Source organism: Castor canadensis, chromosome 9 (genome assembly GCF_047511655.1).
Source record: "Castor canadensis chromosome 9, mCasCan1.hap1v2, whole genome shotgun sequence".
NCBI classification, from domain to species: Eukaryota; Metazoa; Chordata; class Mammalia; order Rodentia; family Castoridae; genus Castor; species Castor canadensis.
Window position 1 is genome coordinate 114,095,399 of NC_133394.1, and position 16,396 is coordinate 114,111,794.

At 35.9% G+C, this 16,396-nt stretch overlaps 1 protein-coding gene across 5 annotated transcripts in view; it reads left to right on the forward strand.

Moving 5' to 3' along the window:
- The window catches only part of Scfd2 (sec1 family domain containing 2), a 413,685-nt gene that overhangs the window by 238,223 nt on the left and 159,066 nt on the right, over positions 1–16,396 (forward strand). The gene's annotated exons all lie outside the window — the stretch shown is intronic.

Consider the following 16,396-nt stretch of genomic DNA (forward strand, 5'->3'; position numbering starts at 1 on the left):
CAGGGGGGAGAAATGACCCAAGCCTTGTATGCACATATGAATAATAAAATAAAAAAAGAATGATTTTTTTTATAAAGTAGAGCATATCTGTATGTATACAACAGTTATTGGAAGTGATAAAAGCATAGGATCTGGAGTCATTTGCCTTGATTGTAGTTTTCACTCTATTTTTAACTTTGGGCATAAGATGTATCTTGAAGATCAGGATATTTTTTCATCTTTTAAAATCAACAAACATAGGATGAAAAACAGTATTTACTTCATAGATGATTATGAAGATCAAGAAAGCTAGTGAACATGAAGAAATTCTTTAACTACAGAGTACAAATATTTAAGTGGTTATCATTATATTATATATGTATTTCTAGATTTAGCATTCATGGACATCCCTCCAAAATTATAAGCTAATTTTTATGTGTTTATACCTGTCTCAGTTAACATTAGTTTTAGCTATGAGTGACAAAACACCTAAAAGTAGCTATCTCTTAACAAATTATGTTTATTTCACTCTCAAATACACAAAGTTCAGAGATTAGCCATCCAGTACAAGTTCCAGACTCTTCTCCTGTTGTTTTGCTTTACTAAACCTAGGGCTTCTTTCTCATTGTCCAAAGCAGCTCAAGCTCCAAGCTGCTATAGCTACATGCAATCCAATAATAAAGGTAAAGGAGAAAAGGGAGTAGAAGGCCATGTTACCTACACCTCCCCTCCTCAAAAAAAAAATTTCCTGAGTGTTCCTGGAGATCATCATGTTAAGCAAAATAAGTCAGACTCAAAAAGTCAAGTATTGTATGTTTTCCCTCATGTATGAAACCTGCATGTTAAAAAACAAACACATGAAAGCAGAAGGAAGACTATTTGGGAAGAGAAGGGGGACCAATGGAAGGTGGAGAGAGGGGACAAGAGAGGGCAATGTGGAGGGTGAATATGATCAAAGTATATTATATTCATGCATGACAATGTCGTAATGAAACTCATTATTTTGTACAATTGATATGTGGTAATTTCAAAGTGAAAACCAAGGAGAACCCTTCTTGGAAGTAGAACATGGCACTTATGCTTATATCTCATTGGCCAAAACTTAGTCACATGATTCATCTAACTAAAAAGAGCAACTAAGAAATGCAGTCTTTATTCTAAGAGTTCGTAACTAAGCAAGAAGGGAGCATGCCTAATGGGGGAATTTTGTATGTCTACAATAATATGGATATGTGTTTTATGTATGTATATACATAGTTATGTATGTATAGCATTCATCAGAAGTTTAAAGAGAAAATGTAAACATTTTTTAAGAACCCACTGCTCCAAAGTGGAGTCATTTACTTATAAGCCTATAGATTATATATATCTGCCTAAGTATTTGGGCTGTGAGAAGAAGTGTAAGAAATAACCAGTCAGTAAGCACATATTTGCTGCTGTCATGTAGACAGCATAGATATCATTTGATAATGACTGTTTATTATTTTGATATAATGTCTTAAATCAAAAAGTTTACACAACATAAGCCAATTACTTCATTTTCGTGCATTCTGCTTATGATCTGTGCTTAAAAGATTCTTAATTAAAATTTTATCTACACCCTTCTTTTATCATTTGAAATACTAATCAGGATTCCTTTTGAAAATAATTAACTTTTGTTTTTCATAGTAATTTAATTTTAAATTAATAAAGTACTGTCATCTTCTCTAGTTTAATTGTATTTTTGCTTCTAATGCTTTTGCTTTGTATAAATCATCTGATCTTTTTATTTTCACATTTTAAGTAGCACATGTTGAGCAACACCAAATGTCAAAAATTCTAATTTGTTTCAGAAGTAAACAACTGATAAGATTAATGCTAAGAAAGTGAACTGTGTCTTAGACATTTTAATGGATTTATTTTTATTGTACAGTCTTTTTTCTTATGCAGAAATTTATAGCTATAAATAGTTGGATTATTTATTTTAATTAATGTCTACTAGGAGGCTTCCCTCCTTCAAAAAAATTCACATGTCAACGCTGAGACACGATGCCCTAAATGATCTCAGGAATTTCACTACTGAGATAAAAACGTCAAGATTTGAAAGCATTAGAAGTAGCCAATTATGCAACTGTTAAATATTAACAGTGATTGACACAGAAAGTTATGTGTATATCATTAAAGTAGAAAAAGAAGGCAAGTATATCAAATATGTTTTTTAATATTTAAGTGTTGGGGGGTGGGGAGGCTGTCTCTAATAATATACACCAGCTACCTAATCTTTTAATAGCACCTATCTTTGGATGATGGGATAAAACATGATTTTTTAATATATATTTTGAGTTTCTTTTCCATTTTCTATAGATTTTTTTAGTACCATGATTATTTTTATTGCCAGGAGAAAAACCTACTAGCAAGCTTTTTCCATTTGGGAGAAAAGTTATAAGAAAATCAATAAATAAAGGTTGTATTTTTTTCCCTACCATATGCTTTATCCTCTTAAAATAAAACAAACAGGCACTTAGAAGGTAAATTGTATACCACATGACTGACTGCTGTGGTTTTGAAGCACAACATTTGAGAAATATGATATATGGCTGCTTTTGTTGATGGAGCTTCTTTGCTTTGCCTGTGGTGGACTGAATTGCGGTAGCTACACTGAATTGCAATAAGATATGGAAATATAGTAACTCAATGTGAATCAGAAATCCAATCTATTGAATATCCTTCCCTTTAGAGTGGAAGACTCAATGTAAATGAGAATGTGTGTGTGTTACTTATCCTAAGGTGTAAGATTAGCAGATGACTGCTGGACAAATCAGTAAAGTTTTTGTTTACTGTGAAAGCAAGAATAAACCATCTATTTTAACCCAAGCCCAGACATTCCCTTCACTGAATTCCCTGCAAATCTTTCAGCTGAATTTGAGCCTTAAAAATAAAGCCACTTTTTGTGCTTCTCTATGCCTACTGAGAGTCCTGCCAAAGCCTTCTATGAAGTATCTGTGAGCTTACCCTGTGAGAACACCACACAGTGTCCCTGGCTTCCTGTTCTAAATGAGCCACTCCAATGACACACTGTACTACTCCTCAAGGTAGAGAGAATGAGCTGCCAAAACCTATTGATCACTTTGCTGCTCTTAGACCGTGCACATCCGTCCAAAGTTAAAAAGGGTCATGGGTAGAGCTGTTCTCTCCCACTTGCCAACACTAGGATCTTGTAGAAAGATTAAAATAAATTATCTACTGTTTCCCCATGTTCATTTTCCCACCCTACAAAACACCATTCTTTAAAGATGCATGAAAGAATGAAGCAGGGAAAACAGATATTTGTAGTTTCACAAATAAATATTGAATGTCCACAGCTAGGAGAGACTGGTTAGATAGATTATGGTTATCTATAAAATGAAATGTTATGCTATCTTTAAAAAGAGTGTTGAGGAATACTTAATAAAGTACAAAGGTGGCCAGAATATTCCATTAGATAATGATCATCTATTTAACCAATATAGTATGTACAATATCATCTCAATTTTTATAAACAATTTATATATCTTTATTTTTATTAGCATATTATAGTTGTACAGGGAGTTGTGACATTTACATATGTTCTTAATTAGATTCACTCCCTCCATCTTTCTTCCTCATCCCCTTCCTCTTTCTTAGAACAATTTCAACATTCTGTTTTCATACATGAATACAAAATACATCCACATATTCATCCTCCCTCACCTTTCCTTGTGCCTGCCCCCCATACAATGGTGCCCACCCCTGTACAGGAAAAAATAATGGAAAATGTCCTCCAACACACTTTTTGCAGTTTCTTTTCATCAGAAGCATTACATTTGAATTTTCCTTTCTTTTCTCTTTTTCTCTCCTCTTCATTAGTATTTACTAAATTTTCTGCTTTCAAAGTAAACTAAATATTAAGTTATTTAAAATATTTAGTGCCGATACTTATCTAAAATAGAAAATTTGTCAATTTATGAAAACAAAAGGGATAGATTTTAGAACATTCATTTCTGGCAGTTAAATTTATATCTTTTTTAAAAATGCTGTAGAAATTATGGAAGGGAACAAGGCACTAGTACACGGGAGATACACTTTCTGCTGAAATTTTCTGTAAGCTTTCTCTAAAAACAAACCTTACTAATGAAAATTTTAAAATGCTCTACATTTGCATTACTTAGCCATCTTTTATTTTCTTGCCATCCCAGATTATGTCAAGATCACGTAAGTAACACTTGAGTCTTAATAAGCCCATATGGGCAGTGTTTATGACAAGATGGTTCTGGCTGTCATCTAGAAAGAAGTCCGGGTTTGCTGAGTTCTCCTTCTGGCTGGTTCCTCTTGGCATCTTGAACCCCGAAACTCCACAGCCCTTATTCCTCTCCTGGTCACAGATCAAGCAGATGTTTCCCCCTGTTGCTTAGTTGTGCTGATGAGGACCTCAGAGGCTTTGCTATTTTCCATGCAGATGTCTGCTCTGAAAGGATGCCACAGTGCTTTAACAACCTCTCTTTGGTTATGACCTTGCCCCCAGAGAACCCATATTAAAATTAAATAAGAATACTAGCCATATTGCCAAAAAGCAAGGTTTGAGATCAAGGATGAATAAAACAGGTTTGAAATAAGTGCAGGAGTTAGAAGGCTAAGATGTACTAAATTGAGATCTCCATGCTTGTCCTGTTTGTCTTGCTCCATCCATGTTCCCTGTAGCAAGAGGAGAGAAAGTAGAAGGGAACCAAATAAGATTGGTGAATGTTATACCCACTCTACTGTGCTTGGCCTTGGGTAGAGTTCTAATCATCATTATTGCCTAGTAGTAATACTGGTAAGTAGTTAACCCACTAACTATAGTTACTTCTGCCCCACCTCTTCCCTTCTTTTTCATCCTTCCATAAACGTGTACCCGGCTCTGCCCTAGGTGCTGGGACTATAATGATGAGAACAAAAATCAATGACCCCTTGCCTTCCACATGATTACAGTGTAATGGGAGAGAACTGATTGAACAACACACATAATAATGTAAAGTTACAGCTGTGATAAGTGCTGCAAGGTACTTGTCAAAGGAAAGGTATTCATACAAAACAGAAGGTTTGAATCTGGCAAGGCAAGAGAGACATCCTCAAGGAAACATTGCCTCAGCTCAGCCCTGAAGGATGAGTTAGAGTAAACCAGGCAGGGAAAGTGAAAGCTTTTCCAGGCAGAAAGAGCAGCCTGTCTAATATTGTTGGGTGGATAGAAGCTCCCAGATCACAGAGAAAAAACTTCAGTTTTTAATGTTTCAACTTCCAAATATCCCACAGAATCTACCCAGGTGCAAGTGAATGTTGTTTTAAACCTATTACATTTATTTTGGGGGGGGGGCGGTTTATCAGTTAGAAAGTTTGTTTTTACAGCTGTACTTTTGGGTACAGAATTTTAATACATATTTTAAAACCATCACAAGAAAAGAGCACATGCAATATTTGTTCTGATTTGATTACTAAATGCCAACTGTTGTCCAGTAGTTATTTTATCACCTTGATAATTATAAAATGACAAGGGGTCAGACTCTCAAATTTAATTTGTCTTAGTAGCATGATTCTTATATATTTTTTAGTTTTGCTTATGGTTACAGCTTTGATTTTAGATATAAGCCAAAAAAAAAAAAGATTGAGTCTTGCCTACAAGTTGTTTTCTTTGTAATGTTTGATAAGGTAAAGAGTTTTGTCAAGCCCTGTTTTCAATGCTTGAACTTGGAGAACTTCAAAAACAATTAGTCCTGGGCAGAACATTCATCTGTGATTATTTTCATGGTGGAATGATAGTATTGAATCTCCTGACATTAGGGGAATGATTTTACTTCAAAGCATAGTTCCAGAATATTCTGTCTGGTCTTGCCACAAGTTCATGTTCCTTAAAGTTTTATTCTTATAAGAGGTGTTCAATGTCAAAATGGATCAAGGATCTTAATATCAGACCCCAAACTCTTAAGTTGATACAAGAAAGAGTAGGAAATACTCTGGAGTTAGTAGGTATAGGTAAGAACTTTCTCAATGAAACCCCAGCAGCACAGCAACTAAGAGATAGCATAGATAAATGGGACCTCATAAAACTAAAAAGCTTCTGTTCATCAAAAGAAATGGTCTCTAAACTGAAGAGAACAACCACAGAGTGGGAGAAAATATTTGCCAATTATACATCAGACAAAGGACTGATAACCAGAATATACAGGGAACTTAAAAAACTAAATTCTCCCAAAACTAATGAACCAATAAAGAAATGGGCATGTGAACTAAACAGAACTTTCTCAAAAGAAGAAATTCAAATGGCCAGAAAACACATGAAAAAATGCTCACCATCTCTAGCAATAAAGGAAATGCAAATTAAAACCACACTAAGATTCCACCTCACCCCTGTTAGAATAGCCATCATCAGCAACACCACCAACAACAGGTGTTGGCGAGGATGCGGGGAAAAAGGAACCCTTTTACACTGTTGGTGGGAATGTAGACTAGTACAACCACTCTGGAAAAAAATTTGGAGGCTACTTAAAAAGATGGACATCGATCTACCATTTGATCCAGCAATACCACTCTTGGGGATATACCCAAAAGACTGTTACTCCAGAGGCACCTGCACATCCATGTTTATTGCGGCACTATTCACAATAGCCAAGTTATGGAAACAGCCAAGATGTCCCAGCACTGACGAATGGATTAAGAAAATGTGGTATCTATACACAATGGAATTTTATGCAGCCATGAAGAAGAACGAAATGTTATCATTCGCTGGTAAATGGATGGAATTGGAGAACATCATTCTGAGTGAGGTTAGCCTGGCTCAAAAGACCAAAAATCGTATGTTCTCCCTCATATGTGGACATTAGATCAAGGGCAAACACAACAAGGGGATTGGACTATGAGCACATGATAAAAGCGAGAGCACACAAGGGAGGGGTGAGGATAGGTAAGACACCTAAAAAACTAGCTAGCATTTGTTGCCCTTAACGCAGAGAAACTAAAGCAGATACCTTAAAGCAACTGAGGCCAATAGGAAAAGGGGACCAGGAATTAGAGAAAAGGTTAGATCAAAAAGAATTAACCTAGAAGGTAACACCCACACACAGGAAATCAATGTGAGTCAATGCCCTGTATAGCTATCCTTATCTCAACCAGCAAAACCCCTTGTTCCTTCCTATTATTGCTTATACTCTCTCTACAACAAAATTAGAGATAAGGGCAAAATAGTTTCTGCTGGGTATTGAGGAGGGGAGCGGGAGGGGGTGGAGTGGGTGGTAAGGGAGGGGGTGGGGGCAGGGGGGAGAAATGAACCAAGCCTTGTATGCACATATGAATAATAAAAGAAAAATGAAAAAAAAAAAAAAAAAAGAGGTGTTCAATGAATACAGTAGCAAGAAAATGGATGAAAAACATATGCAAGGGCTCAGTTGATCATTTTACTTCTTAAACTTTCAGTCAGCAATCTTATTTATCTACAATACAGGACCATACTGGGCATATGTTAAAATGGTTGAAAAATGATAAGTGATATATGGTAGTAGAATGGCAACAGGCTGCATTATGTGCATTTGATTGGTTTAGGTTTAAAAAGAAATCAAACTCTTATTTGGGTGTGATATGGAAATAGAAACCAAATAGAAAATTATTATAAAATTTTGGTTTTAAGATAAAATTTTCTCAGAATAGATTATTAATGCTATGTAATAATGTTGATCTAAGAGATACTTTGACATACTTTGAAATGTGATATTATTAACATAAAAATAGAATCACACTTAATATCTTTGAATATAACTACAGTTTAATAAAAATAATAAGCTATATTAAATGAACTGGAGTGTTACTGATGGTTTGCTATGATAGTTTTTCTGCAGGATTGCATATCTTTTCCATGCTTTCTCTAATCTGAATTTCACTTATTTGTATTGTGAGTTTCTTACAGTAGACATGTTCATTTTCCTTCCATATTTCCTTTCAAATTTATACCAAAGTTTCTCTCTGTTATCCTTTTCCTCAGATTACCTTCCTGGTCTATATCATTGAAGTAATTTATATATAGAATCAATATTCTAAACTATAAGAATGGCATTGAATTAATGTCTAACTGTTGGAAGTGATCTATAACCACTGCTAGTCTTAAAGTATTTTCTGATTGAAAGTTTTCTTTTTCCCTTTTGTAACTATTGGAAAAAAATTAATGGGCTCTTTTCCAAAAAGAAACATGCTTTTATAAATAGACTTCTAGAAGCATACATTCTGTCCCAAAAGAAAATGCTAAGAGCACTGCTAACTGTAAATGATGCTTGAATCCCTTCTATGTGCCTAGCACTTAGAAGTCCTTAGCTAAGTCCTTTACATGGATGTCTCATTGAACCATGTGAAATCAGTGCCTTTTTTATGCCTGAGTTTGCAGATGAGGAAGCTGAAGCTCAAGTAAATTAAGAAACATGTCCAAATCTCATGAATACTAATGGTAGAGCTGGAATTCCAACTTCATAGGCATAATATAAGGCTATGATTGTTTCTTTTTCCAGATAAGAAATGTCACACCTCATTGCATTAGGTATTTTTTGAAGGGACCTTATTTACTTGACAGAACCTTTGCCCTTCAACCATTATGCCTTACTCCCCTTCTCTTCTTTCAAAGACCTTAGAGATTTGTGACTGCTACTTGGATTGTCCTCGGAATTTTCAAAGATAGAAAATGAATATAGAAAGTAAATGACAATCCTCCTAGTTTTGAAAATGAACCATAACTGGGCTCTGTAAAGTCATTAGGAAGTTTACTTAAGTAATAAAGTCCTCCTTCCATTTCTAGTTTCTAAAATGTCATGTATAACATTAGGATACTGTTAGAAGTTTCATTAAATAGCAACTTTGCTCTTGCATTCAAATATTGGCTCAGAAATGGATGTGCTTGAATCATTACCAAACAAAGAAGGTAAATTTGAGATGATACTGATATTTTGTATAAAGACACTTCTGAAAGAAGAGAAGGAGGGAGAAGAAAGGGAAGGAAAGTGAGAGACTATAGTTTGCCTCAAAATTAGCCACAAATGATAGGATAGCCAATGTATTGCCTTGAGCCTAGCTAGAGTAAAATTATGATGTGCATAAAATCTGCCAGAAAAGCCCTTTTCCAGAAGCCGTCACATTCATCCAGGATGGTCTTAGAGGGGTACTTTAATCAAGTAAATCTACACTTAATAATCACAAAGTCATTTGCAATGAAGAGAATCTGAATTCTGGGCATCTTCATCAGTGAATCTTATTCAAGTCATATAGTGGTCTTTTGTCAGACAGACCTGGGACTGAATTCTAACTTCCCTGTTTATCAGGTTTGAGACTTTGAGCAAATATCCCTTCATTTTCTTTATCTGTTAAGGGGGCGATGGTATGATTTTGAAGTGAAATCAGGCCCCTCTTCTTTCTTCCCCTTTTATCTCCTTCTAAAATGAAAATTATTATTTTAATGCTATTTAAATATTATTTAAATGTGATAGTTATTTTCATGATACTTTTCCTCTGAGAAAACATAACTCTTTATTACTTTGGAAAATTGTTAAATTGGGGTTGAACTGTATACAGAATAATTTCACTGGGTATTTTTGTTTGGGGGAGATTAGGATTCGTAACATAAAGATTGATTATGGATTTTCACATTTAAAATTGGAAGTCATGTCATCAGTATTTATGAAAAAATTAGGAAGAAAGCCTAACAAAGACATTATTCCAACTATTATTTCCAGCCAGGAGGAACATGAAATTGCTAAATTAATCTTCATATTATTATCAAGTATATGTTAAACTCCTATTGTGATAGGCAGGATCTTATCTTAGGTATTTTAAGCATAAACATATATTTTTATAATTTTAACTTCCATGTTGACATCTCAATGTGAAAAGAATTCAGGAAATTGCTTGATGAATGATTCTGTTTTATTTTGTTTTTGTTTTTTTTTTTTTGGTAGGGCAAAGTCCTTTCACTTTTGCAATAATGTTTTCATACTGCTGTGTACCTGTTAGATTACATGGGTTTCAAGTAACAATTCCAGCCTTGTCACGCAAGAGCCTAAATCCCAGGAATGTCCTCAAAAAGCAGGTCTTATATCGAGTCATAGATGACATTTGCATCTTCTCTTACTTGAACTGAAATTCTTTTTTTGTGTGTGCCACTGTTAAGTCATAACTTTATTCTGATATTACATTTACATAATGTTGCAATAAGTTGTAAGATTTGAATTTTTAAAAATTTACATGGTAGAAAGAGCTTCAGAGTACCAAATTCTTCACTCCTGAGTTCACCTGGCTAGATACAATGTTTTGGCTAGTGGGTATGTGTGTCAAGATGTTTAGACAAAAACACCTGTAATTCTTTGTTTACTTCTCTGATAAGCAGGATTTCAGTTTGGGCAGAATTGCAGAGGGAAGTTTACAAATGAGCTATTGTCTAAAAGGAAGTAAGAGGCCTGCTGGAAGCAAGCATAACTCTTCCATGAGAGACTATTACTACTACAACTACTACTATTATTATTTTATATATTATATAATTGCAAATTATATATTATTATATAATATATAATGATATATCTATATCTATCTATCTAAATTATCTAATAGCAAATTACTTCCTCCCTGGACTAAAGGCTGGCACCACATCTAGATATAACAACATCAGGCCAGCTGACCCTTCTCACCCCTCTGTCCAGCTGTGGGTTTGGGGAAAGTGACTTATTATCCATCTTGTACCAGCATGTCTACTAGTACACATTTCTTTATAAGATGATGAAGGAGGACTGGGTAAGGCGATAGGATTTGCATAATGAACATCAAGGGACATATTGCCTTTATGAGAATTTCTTGTGACATACCTCCCCAGGGAAAAAGTCCTTAGAACTACCATCTGATCTCCCAGCCCTGAAGCACTTCACACATGGGGTATTATTTTCCAAATGAATAGCTAACACAACTGCAGTAAGCAGAACTCTGCCCTGAAGGAATCCAGAATGTAAAGATAGCAGAAGGCAGAACCATGGACAGCCCCCACCTCCTTGCATTATGGGCCCATCACACTCTTGAAAGCCTTTCTGATTTGTATTCTTCCTCTCCCCCTTTGCACTCACATTGCCTTCTATTCTAGCAAGTAAGAGAGAAAGATTCCTAGAGAGTGGACTGGATGAGTCTTGAGTCACCAATTCAGTGATTTGTAGTTGGGCTGGGAAACAGACTACCTGGGTCCAAATCCTGGCTCTCATTTACCAGCAGTCTAACCCTGGACAAGTGAATTGAAGCTCTCTGGGCTTCAGAACATCATTGCAAGGATTCAGTGCAGAGAGCAAATGGAAAGTCTTAGAAATAGGCCAGCAAAGAGTAAGAGCTCAGTAAGTTGATATAAGAGTTCAATTTTGTATTTTATTTATTAACATATTGCAGAATTCCAGAAAGACACAATTTTTTAAAGCTCTTAGCACCTTTTAAGTTAAGAAATGTCAAGACAAGTTTATTAAAAGTATGGTATATCTTAAATATTTATATTTTCTATTACTTTTTATATGCTATTTATATAGAAGTATTTGGTTAATACTTTTTGCCAAATAAGCAGCCTATTTTTGCTAATGAAAAAAGTACTGCAGGATCAATTCTGAATTCACAGTTCCTTCTAGGTGCTATGGCCTACTAAAGCAGCAGCTCTTTGGACTGTGTCATACTCTTAAGAATAGTGAGAAACTCCCCAGAGTTTCTGTTTAGATGGTTTTTCTCTACTTTGTGAATGAGAAATTAAGCCTGAAAATATCATGCTAATGTAGTAGCATATCTTTATTTAAAAAAAACTATTTTCAAAAGCAACAAAAACCACATATTTATAGGGAATGACATTATTTTAAAGTTCTGCAAATTTCCTTAAACTCTTGCTTACTAGAAGACAAGTAGATTCTCTTATCTCCTTTTAGATTCTGTCTATTCAGTATCACATCTCAGGTAGCCACTGTGTGCTTATAAGAGAAGGAGAATGAGAAAACAAACAGTATCTAGTCATGCATCACTCGAGAAATGCATTACTAGGCAATTTTGTCACTGTGTAAACATTGTAAGTGAACTTTCACAAGCCTAGTCACTGTAGATTAATCTCTCAGCAAGGCTTCTGCCAGGTATAACATAGCCTGCTGTTTTATAGCAAATTTTTTTATCAGTAGAGGGAGTGTACTCTAAAATGATAAGAAGCATAGTACAGTAAGTATATGTATCAGTGACATAGCAGTTTATTATCATTATCAATATTGTGATATATATAATTTTATGAGCTGTACATTCATAAGACTGACAATGCAGTGGGTTTGTTTATACCAGCATCACTACAAACACATGAATGATGTGAGTGATTTTGGTCTAAGTATTATGGAAAAATATTTTTTGCTCATCTAAGGGAATAATTTTTCTAATCTAATTCCCATTAGATACAGCCATCAAATGCACTTTGACATTTGATGACTATATCACTATGCAATAGGAATTTTATTCAGCTCCACAAAACTGGAGTATGTGCAGTCTACTGTTGACTGGCACACTATTTTGTGGTATCTGACTGTATTAGTATTATGAAAATACTTTGGCTTTGTAGACAGAGAGATCATACTTTAACAACCAGTTCAGTAAAGAGATCTAAATTTCAAGTTGTACCATAAACATCTTTCAGACTCCCAAGGACATCTCTGAGACTGCTTACAGAGTCTGCTTACTTGTAAACCTGACTTGGATACTGTGCCACATATGTACATTTTAATCCCTTTCACCCCTCACCCCTGTGATACCTTTGGAGTAAAATGGAGCACAATACTTTTTGGGTTTTGGCAGTGGTGGGGGAGTACAATACATTTTTTTCAGTACTGGGGGAACACAGTACTTTTTTCATGGAGGAAGTAGAATTAATAGTATCTCTAGTTTCTTAGCACTCTGACATAATTCTACATTTTTTTCTTTTTCTTTTCCCCCTTTAATTCCTGTCTGTTCTTCATTCATTCTACATTGATTGAGCAGGGCATATTATTTTGGTCTAAGTATTATGGAAAAAAATATTTTTTGCTCATCTAAGGGAATCATTTTTCTAATGGGAACATTAACATTCCCATTAGTAAACAAGTGAGAAAGTTGGACCACTGAGCCCAAGAACCCTTTCAGTGTAAGATTCTATTCTTCCCAGTAAAAGTGGGAATATTATCATTTAAAAAGAAGGAAGAACTTGTTCTATGTGTTTAGTTACTGTATGTCTGCAGATTTCTTACTGCATAAAATTTCAGATTGCAAAATTATGAGGAACAGTGAATTTGTTTTGAGAGTTACCAAAGTCCATCTCAGTCACCCTCCTGCCAAATCAAGGAGCCTTGAATCACGATAAAGTGCACTAAATATATTTTTGAAACTTGTCCAATATAAAAGCATGGTCGAAGAGGGTCCTATAGATTATCCCCTCCTATCTAATGGAGGGGAAAAGGGAGAGAAAGGAGGTTTTATCAAAAGACATTTGCAAGTGATTAGTAAACAGCTTTGCTTAGGGTTTTGCTTACATTATTGTTGACGGGCTTAGGCTCTGAAGTGAGGCATGACCAGGGTCCATACCCCGACTCTGCCAGTTGGTACATATGAGTCTTGGATACTTACCATCTCTAAACCTCAGTTTCCTCATCATAGAAGCTGAAAGTATCTGCTTCATCTGGCTGCTCTAAAGGTTAGTGAGAGAAGGTTTTATCATACTAGGCCCATGGTTGTTCTAAATTCAGGCTCTGCCCAGGACTAGGTTTCTTCCTCTGTAAAATGGAGCTAATGACACATCGCTTTCCTGGTTGTGGAAGGATGAAGTCAGCGCAGCCTTCACCCAGGTTTTGGGGGCAAGAGGTTCTCTGTTTCATTTTACCCAGTATTAATCTTCTGTTTTCTTAGAGTGGGGAACGATCAGGATGGAATGGACTGGGGAAGAAATCTGATGTTCTACACTGTTCCTCATATACATTTTCAACTGTTCTCCCACTTGGCTCTACTCTACACCTTGGCCCACAGCAGCCTGGTACCCCAATTCCTGGGCATTTCTGAGAAGCTGTGGCATTGCATGACATGCCACATGATGCTTTCCTTAGCTCTAAGTCACCACGTGTCTTGCAGAGATGGAATTTGTCTTGACCTAAGTTCATCTCCTGTCCCATTTTCTTTGTCCTTGTGGGTTTATACCTTTAAAAAAAAAACTGCATTATTGTAAGTCTGGAGGTTGGAGTCTAAGCAGATGTGTACTTGTGTATTCAGTCTTCTTAAGCATTCTATAAAGGCTCCAAACCCAAAGATCTGCAGTAGGGCAGGTTGTTGGGGGTGGTTCTGCTCCCCGCTTTTGGCAATGGTTTTCAACTTTAGCTGCAAATTAGAATCTCCTAGGAGTTTTAACACTCTTAGTGCCTGATCTCACCTCCAGAGACTCTAATGCCATTGACCTGGAGTGCAACCTGAGAATAGTGACTTTTTAGCTTTCCAGGTGACAACACATGCACCAGTTCACAGCTGAAAGGACTTTGGTCCTGAAGTTCTGCGTATATTAAAAGCAGCCATTTTCCGTAGGCCGTTGCATGTATTTGAACTGGAGACATAGTTAACTGTCTATGAAGTTATCTGACTGACTGATATATTGAAACATATTATTTTTGTTTTGTTAAATATGTTAATTCAGATCTTTTCTTAACATAAATGAATCTCCTGCCCTGTCCCCCACAATTATATGGAAATATACTAGTAAAGAATTACTTATGAATGAAATAGGATTCTTATTTATATAATCTATAATAGTATGAAACACTAAAATTGCCACCTGTATCTTAGCATTGTTGTTTAAGGAAGAATGTTAAAATTCATCACATTTGTAATTAGCTAAGTTAATAATGAATTCAGCTGCCTGTTGGATGATCAGGTTTTTTCTGATAGCATTATTTATCCTGTGGAACTATACTTTGAGAGAAAGTGGAGATGCCCTTCTGTTGAATTCTGAGATGGCTCACATTGTGGGTTCCACGTGTTTTTCCACCCTGTAAGCAGTCTCTGCTCCATAAGCTGACATCCAGTTCTTGCCACTCTCAGCATTACCCTGTGGCTGCTCAGTGTTAGTATTGATGACTCTACTTTTTGGATGCTAAACTTGATTTTTTAAAAAAAAGTGTATGTGATTTTATTTTTATGCTTTGCTACATTTGGAAAGCTAATGAGAGGCCTCTAGTGACCTTCCCTTCAATCTTGAATGACGCACATACCAACTCCCTACTTTTATGAGCCAGTGAGTGCCCTGTCTGCAATACTGTTTGTTAGCTCTACTTGACTTTCTTAATATTTCCTGCTGTGTTCTCAATAGTCTTCCTTCTCTATCTTTTACATTCTCCTCACTCAGGCCCCTTATTCCCCCTTTCATTACTGTGCTCCAGTGTATATACACAAGACTCTGAAACTGCAGGAGATGGAAAAAAGTACAAGGACATAGATTGTTGGTGGCTGAAAGTGGTTTGTTCCTTCACTAGGGAAACTGAACAATTAGAAACATATCTTGTACAATGGAAATTCCAGGTTCTAAGTCAGCATCATGACAGTTCACCCTGCTTATTATTGTAGCAAATCTCATATCCTCTTCGATTCTATAATCTAATTGAATAAAACTAAGAAAAAATGTTATATGTAAATCCATTTGTGGATAAAACAAGACATTTTCCAATAAAATCTACTCTTAAGTCCAGGAGTGATCCTTTTTTTGGAGAGGCAAACATATATATTTCACATTAACATTTCAGAGATGTTGATGGGGTCCAATGCTAAACTGAGGCTGAGTTTGAATGACCTAGAGTTGCTGTAAGAATGGACATCCCCTGGGTACTCACCTGAGGTCATTAAATTGATTTAGTCTAGGTCCGCTGACTATATTTTAATGTAGTTTAGCTATAAAAATACAAGGCCCCATTATATAAAACAGGCAATGCATTGTTGTTTTTTCAGGCCTGTCAATGTAAAAAAATGTGTCTGCTTGCTTTCCCCTATGACCTGAAAAAAAAACTTAGCTACATTTCAGAGCAGCAGGACACCCTGGAAATGTTGGTTTTGGATGGTACCTTGAGGAATAACATATAAAAAATCTGCCAGTATAATTTGGTAAAAGTGCCAGGGATACACATGTTCTGTGGCATGCTTCATTATCCATCCTTTGAGTTAAGTGCTGGGGCTAAGGGTAAGCCACATGAAGAGTCTCTGCGAGGCTGGTGGTTCTGCTGATGGTGGTCTGCTGTGGCCAGAAAGGTTGTTTTCACTGGAGTTAGTTAGGAGAGAGGCCAAGCAAATGGGCACATGCTCCAGCACCCAGAACCCTAGGAAGCCACACTTATTATACTGTGCCCAAGATTTGCCCAAAATAAACCAGATG